The following is a 7,027-nucleotide window of genomic DNA, read 5'->3' as shown; positions in this document are numbered from 1 at the left end:
ATTGTCATTCAAAGTGTGACAGCGCTGAAAACTGAAAAATGGCTTGGGCAGGAAGGGGGTGAAAGTGCCCTGTATTGAGGTGGTTAACAGTGTCCGCGCGTTTAAACAAATTTTTAGCCTGTTCGCATGTTCTGGTGCGAACCGAATGGGAGGGTGTTCAGGCCAACCCTAAGGCCCCTTTCTCACTGGGGCGGTGGGGGCTTCGGGGGTAAAACAGCGCTATTTTTAGCGCTGTTTTACCGACGTTTTTGCGGCGGTATTCGGCCGCTAGCGGTGCGGTTTTAACCCCCGCTGGCGCCCGAAAAAGGATTAAAACCGCTCGTACAGCGCAGCTATAGCCACGGTATTGCCGCGGTATAGCCGTGCTGTCCCATTGATTTCAATGGGCAGGAGCGGTTTAGGAGCGGTGAACACACCGCTCCTTCACCGCTCCAAAGATGCGGCTGACAGGACTTTTTTTACCGTCCTGCCAGCGCACCGCTTCAGTGTGAAAGCCCTCTGGCTTTCACACTGAACAAACAGCGGAGGCTGTTTAGGGGCGGTTTGCAGGCGGTATTTTTAGCGCAATAACGCCTGCAAACCGCCCCAGTGTGAAAGTGGCCTAATTGTTAAAAATGCAAGTTAGCACCTGTGTGATGGAGCACACTCTGCAAGTGGTGCAGAGTAATGTGATTTGGTCACAATGAACGCTCGCCTTGTCCCTGGGGGGCTTGGCCCAGCATGTTAGTGTCCACTGTTATGGCCCAGAGAGTTTGGGATATTCAGTGTCGCTCCCTTGGGTATGAAGTAGGAGAAAAAAGTCCTGAGTTCAGGGAAGCAATCAAGGACAGCCCTGAACTGAAGCAAGTGTACCAAATCTGTTCTGTACAGAAGTGGAATCTCTTGAGGTGAATGTGTTCTGTTTTGGAAAGGGGTAGTTGGCTGCTGGGTGGTATGAACTGCTGAAATATAGAGTAAATTTAGGTTTCACGTCTTCTGTAATGCACCTCCAACCTTGGGCTCTGTCATTTTAACAACCCAGGGGTTGCAGAGCACCCCTGGGTGGTTGCTTGGAGCTACCAGGAAAAGTGTCCTTGAGATAGTATTGATGTTATGAAGAGAACAGCCTCGAGTTAAAAGATTTGTGATCTTCTTTAAAGTGATTGTAAAGGCACTTTTTATTTTGAATTAAAATAATAAAGAGGTTTATACTTATCTGCTTTGTGCAATGATATTACACAGAGCAGCTACCTCATATCTGGGGTCCCCCAGTAGCGCTGCCGTTTCCTCACCTTCTGTGTATGCTCAATAGCAAGCCACTTGCTATTGGGGCACACATGCAGGCTCACTTCCAAGCTGGGCTGTGTGCAACCATAGACACACAGTGTGGCTTGGCCTCATCTCCATTTCCCACTTACAGGATTTGATTGACAGCAGCAAGAGCCAATGGATCTCACTGCTATCAGCAAAGCCTGTGAGACCAGGAAGAGTAGGAGAGAAGACCTGCAGCCGGGCATAGTGCTGGTAAGTTTTGGGGGGGGGGGGGGGTTACAGGCACCTGTAACGCCGTATTTCCCACGCTGGAGATGTGCTCTTCCCCACTGCCTGTTGTGTCGGCTCTTGATTGGATAGATTGATAGCAGCACAGCCATTGGCTCCCACTGCTGTCAATCAAATTCAATGACGCTGGCGACAGGAGGGCGGGGCCGAGACCGGCATTCTGCGTCTATGGACGCAAATGCTGGACTCGGGAGAGCACCCGCAAGGTAACCCCCCGCGAGAGCGCTTCCCCTAGGGGGTTATACAACTCGGGGAGGAGCTACCAGCGCCACCGGGGGACCCCAAAAGTCGAGGATCAGGGCCACTCTGTGCAAAACGACCTGCACAGTGGAGGCAAGTATGACGTTTGTTATTTAAAAAAAAAAAAACTAAGCCTTACGATCACTTTAATGCAAAATCGTCCTGAAGGATCTGGTCTAATATCCTGCTGGAAGGGGTGGTTACACATGTACACAGTAAGTGCTATTTTAATAAGCTTCATAAGTTATTTAAAGGGTTTGTAAAGGAAAAAAAAAATTATACTTACCTCCTCTGTGAAATGGTTTTGCACAGAGCAGCCCTGATCCTCCTCTCCTCGGATCCCCTGCTGGTGGTCTGGGCCCCTTGCCAAGTGCCCCCCATAGCAAGTCGCTTGGGGGCACTTGTGTGTGCTTGCTTTCAAGCTGGTTCTCTATGTCCATAAGACACAGAGAGCACGGCTTAGCCGTACCCTCACCTCACTGGCTGCGATTAACAGCAGCGGAAGTCAATAGCTCCTGCATCTCAGCCAATGAAGAGGTAAAGACCTGGGAGAGCCTCGGCTCTTGTGCACAATCGCTGGATCGAGATCGGGCTCGGGCTCAGGTGAGTATAAGGAGGCTGAGGGGGGAGCCGAACACTGAAAGTTTTTTTATCTTCATGCATAAAATGCATGAAGGTAAAAAACCTTACAATACCATGTCTCACTTTACTGTATTGTATTTCTATTTCCAAAATTAATACAAATCTTACTGTTAAAAAATAACATCTTCAGCCTTTAGAACCACTTTAAGTCTAGGTTCACTCTGACAGCGGGATTTAATTTGTGCGAGTTCAGCTGAACGCGCGCAATTTCATACCCACAAGTCAATCAGACTTTGGGGGTGATTTCAGAGACATCTGTGTGGGTTCCTGCACAGATGTCTATTGAAATCGCACCCGAAGTCGCCAAAATTAGTACAGAAACTATTCAGACGGTGCCATTGCTGGTAATAGCCGCTGATTTGGCATGTGATTTGACATGTCAAAGCACATGCCAAATCGCATCAATGTGAACCAGGGCTTAAGTGCAAAAAGAAACAGAGACTTAAGGAACCTGGAGCTACACCAAAGAACAATTAGGCCACAGACCTTACTCAGTGTTCATAAATTGTAACTAGAAATGTAATACTTACTTTGACCAGGTTACAAGGTAAATAATACATCTTATGAAAATCAACTATTAATCCAGCTACTCTTATGTCAAGAACCAATTACCATCAAAATAAAAGGGCAAAAAAAACAAAAAGCCTAATCAAGCATATGACCTGTATACAGTCTTTGCCCTGTTGAGGTCATTTTTTTAATATTAGACAGGAACTAGTGATCAAAGACATTAGAGGTAAAAAAAAGACCGGGGGATAAGGAAGGGGAGGTTGGAGGAAAACGGGAAAGTGAGTTGGGGGGGAGGTCTACTTACAGAGAATCCTTACAGAGAATGCAAGTATAGACGCCAAGGCAAAAAAATCTTAAGATGTTTCTTGGACTGATTTTTAGTAAACACGGTTAACTGTTCCAATTGGAGTATCAGATACCCTGGTAATGTTTGAGTGTGGGTGGACTAGTTTACCGGATAGTTGACCCAATATATAATTATATTGAGAATTCTACAAATATCTAGATACTGACAGGTAGCCGGTGCAATCAAATCACATTTTATTACATACTGTATCTAATAAAACAAATCTCGGACATATCCTTTATAGCAGCCTTCTGAACCAGGGTCCTCTGGGTCCTCCAGAGTTTGCTAGGGATTTCTTGAGCAGCAACCAGTGGTACATCCACTGCCTACACTGATACAAATACAAGGGGGTTAATGTTCCACTAACATCCAATATAAAGGGGACCCTTCTACACTAACCAACAAACTACAGTAAAAGGCCACTACACTAATATCCAGTGCAGGAGAACACTTCTTATTTACCCATCTGCGTGAAGAGGCACTTCTCCAATGATCACGGTATGGGTGATCTACACTGACCAGCAATGTATGGGGGAATTTCTCAACGGACCACTAACATATGGGCACAACAATTTTCATTGTCCAAATTGTTTCTTGAGGCTATTTTTTTTATTTCAGTGATTACATTTTTTTTGTAAAGCGCAGGGGAGGTATTTTAAAATGATTCGCCCTGGGTGTCAGATACTCTAGGTGTGTCAGGTTCTTTAAGCTTTTATTTAAACTTTCTACAATTTATTGATCATGCAAATGTACCATAAGCTGTGAATAAATTCATTTTTAGCAGGTATTCCCTGTGACTGATGCAAATGTGGAATAGACTCCCTCCAGTAGTGGTTCTGGCCAGCTCAGTAGATTGCTTTAAAAAAGGCCCGGATTCCCTCCTTAACGTATATAATATAACTGGGTGCTAACATTTATAGGTATAGTTGATCCAGGGAAAAATCTGATTGTCTCTCGGGGAATCAGGAAGGAATTTTTCCCCTGCTATTGCAAATTGAATCATTCTTTGCTGGGGCTTTTTGCTTCCTCTGGATCAATTTTGGGTATGGAATTGTATGTTTTTTGTTTGAACTGGATGTCTTTTTGTGTCTTGCCAGAACCACCTCTGGAGGGAGTCTATGCCACATTTTCACAGCTCTTACTGTGAAGATACCTTTCTGTATTCGGAGATTTTTTTTTTCCTCAAGATGTAAAAAGTGTCCCCCTGTCCTCTGTGATGACCTTAAAGTAAAACCAAATTCACTATATGGACCACTTATGCATTTGTACATGTTGATCATATCCCCCCTTAATCTCCTCTTCTCAAGAGAGAATAAATTCTGTTTCTCTAATCTTTCATCATAGCTGAGCTCCTCCATGCCTCTTATCAGTTTGATTGCCCTTCTCTGCACTTTCTCCAGTTCCCCCCATATCATTTTTGAGAACTGGTGCCCAAAACTGAACTGCATATTCCAGATGAGGTAGTACTAATGATTTGAGCAGCCTTCATCATTGAGAATTTTGCTCTCTTACAGTTAAATGTTTTGATCTTTCCCATATGTGTTTGTTGCTTACAGCTAACTTTAAATGAAATCATGTTATGGTCACTGCTACCCAGATGTTCTTTTATATGAATATTGGTAATAAGCTCTACATGGTGTGAGATTACTAGGTCCAGCAGAGCATCATTCCTAGTCGGGGCCTCAATAAACTGGACCATAACATTGTCTTGTAATAGGTTTATAAATTTTTGCCCTTTAACTGTCCCAGCAGTGCCATTACTCCAGTCAATTTCCAGGCAGTTAAAATCCCCCATTATTATCTCTGTACCAGTCTTTGCAGCCCTTTCCATCTGTGCAAGGAGAGTTTTCACCTCCTCACTAACACTGGGAGGTCTATAAACAAACTCCAATGATAACCTTTGTAGTATGCACAACCATTTACAGTTCCACTTCTAATGCTTCAGACTCATCACACTCTCCCATCAATTAGGTCCTCTTTCACACTTGCTTCCAGATCACTTCTCACATAGACAGACACGACCACCCCTCCGTTTTACCCTGTCTTTCCGAAAGAGAGCATAGCCAGGAATATTAATAGCCCAGTCATGAGAAGAATTAAGCCAAGATTCAGCAATACCAATTGGATCATAGTTCTCCTCGTGCACCGGGGCTTCCAACTCACCTATTTGTCTTGGCAGACTTCTGGCATTGGTAAACAAACACTTTAATTCATTGTCACATTTTGCAAAGGTATGTTGCATATTTTTTATTTGAGGACAAATAGTACCATTTCCAATGGTTGTTTGTAACATAGGAACTTTCATATCATCTGCCATAGCCCTCCCCTCATCTTTCCCTATTCCACTCACCAATAGGTGAACCCTGTCTGACATGTCTGCCCCATTATAATCTAATTCACCCTCCCCCCACAATCCTGGTTTAACCACTTAAGGACCAGAAGGATTTGCCCCCTTATTGACCAGGCCATTTTTTGCAATACAGCACTGCGTCACTTTAACTGACAATTGCACGGTCTTGCAACGTTCTACCCAAATAAAATTTATGTCCTTTTTTTCCCCACAAATAGAGCTTTCTTTTGGTGGTATTTGATCACCTATGCGGTTTTTATTTTTTTGCACTATAAACAAAAAAAAGCGTGAAACAGCCGCTGCTATGGCTCCAGTGTGAAAGCCCGAGGGCTTTCTCACTGGAGCGGTGCGCTAGCAGGATGGGAAAAAAAAGTCCTGCTAGCAGCATCTTCGGAGCTGTGAAGGAGCAGTGTATACACCGCTCCTGCATATTGAAATCAATGGGGCAGCGCTGCAATACCGCCGGCAAAGCGCCTCTGCAGAGGTGCTTCGCGGTGGTTTTTAACCCTTTCTCGGCCGCCAACGGGGGGTAAAACCGGCCGAATACCGCCGGTAAAGCGCTGCTAATAATAGCGGCGCTTTACCGTCGACGCACCTCCCGCCCCAGTGTGAAAGGGGCCTTAAAGTAACAAAGTGGAGTATAGCAAAAAATGGCCTGGTCATTAAGGGGGTAAATCTTCTGGGAGGCAAGAGGTTAAAATCTTCATTATGCTATTCAAAAACAAAAATTCTAAATTCTGAACCATTTTATTTCATTGTGGCCCGCAACTGGTTACTTAACAAAAATTGACGCTCAACCCTATCCAGTCTATATGGTTAACATGTATAAGCGGCCTTAGCCTTGCACCATGCCACACGCCATGTCCTCTGCGACTGGTTATCAAATCACTTAAGTGGCCCGCGCTCCTCTAAAAGTTGAACACGCTTGATGTAAAGCAACAGAGTAACCACTATGTCATCCCTACCAGCTTCATATATTTTTCTTACCTTCATCCCCCGTTGCTTCATTCAGGTTCTAGGAGCAAAGAGGATAAGCCCTGTGCAAACTCCAATTTGCAATTTAGAACTTACACTGTGGACTCCCTCCCCACCACATGACAGCTATGGATGCCTGCCCTGCATAGTGTTCAGTGAGACATCCAAGTCCTTTAATAAGCTGATGACCAATGTTGTTAACTCATTGTTATAATCAATTGGAAACACTCCTATCAGACAAATTGATGCATTTCCAAATTAATGCTGCAAACTGATCATGGACCTGGTGTGCCTGCCAGCATCAGCCATTATGAAGAACTTACTCTCCCTTTTATATGTTTCATTTGCACATAATGTGCAAGTAAAGCTGGCCATTCACTAGCTGATTTTTTTTTTTTTCATTCAGTCTGCAGATTCTTCCATCC

Source organism: Aquarana catesbeiana, linkage group LG03 (genome assembly GCF_042186555.1).
Source record: "Aquarana catesbeiana isolate 2022-GZ linkage group LG03, ASM4218655v1, whole genome shotgun sequence".
Lineage (NCBI taxonomy): Eukaryota > Metazoa > Chordata > Amphibia > Anura > Ranidae > Aquarana > Aquarana catesbeiana.
Note: the sequence above shows the minus strand (reverse complement) of the source record.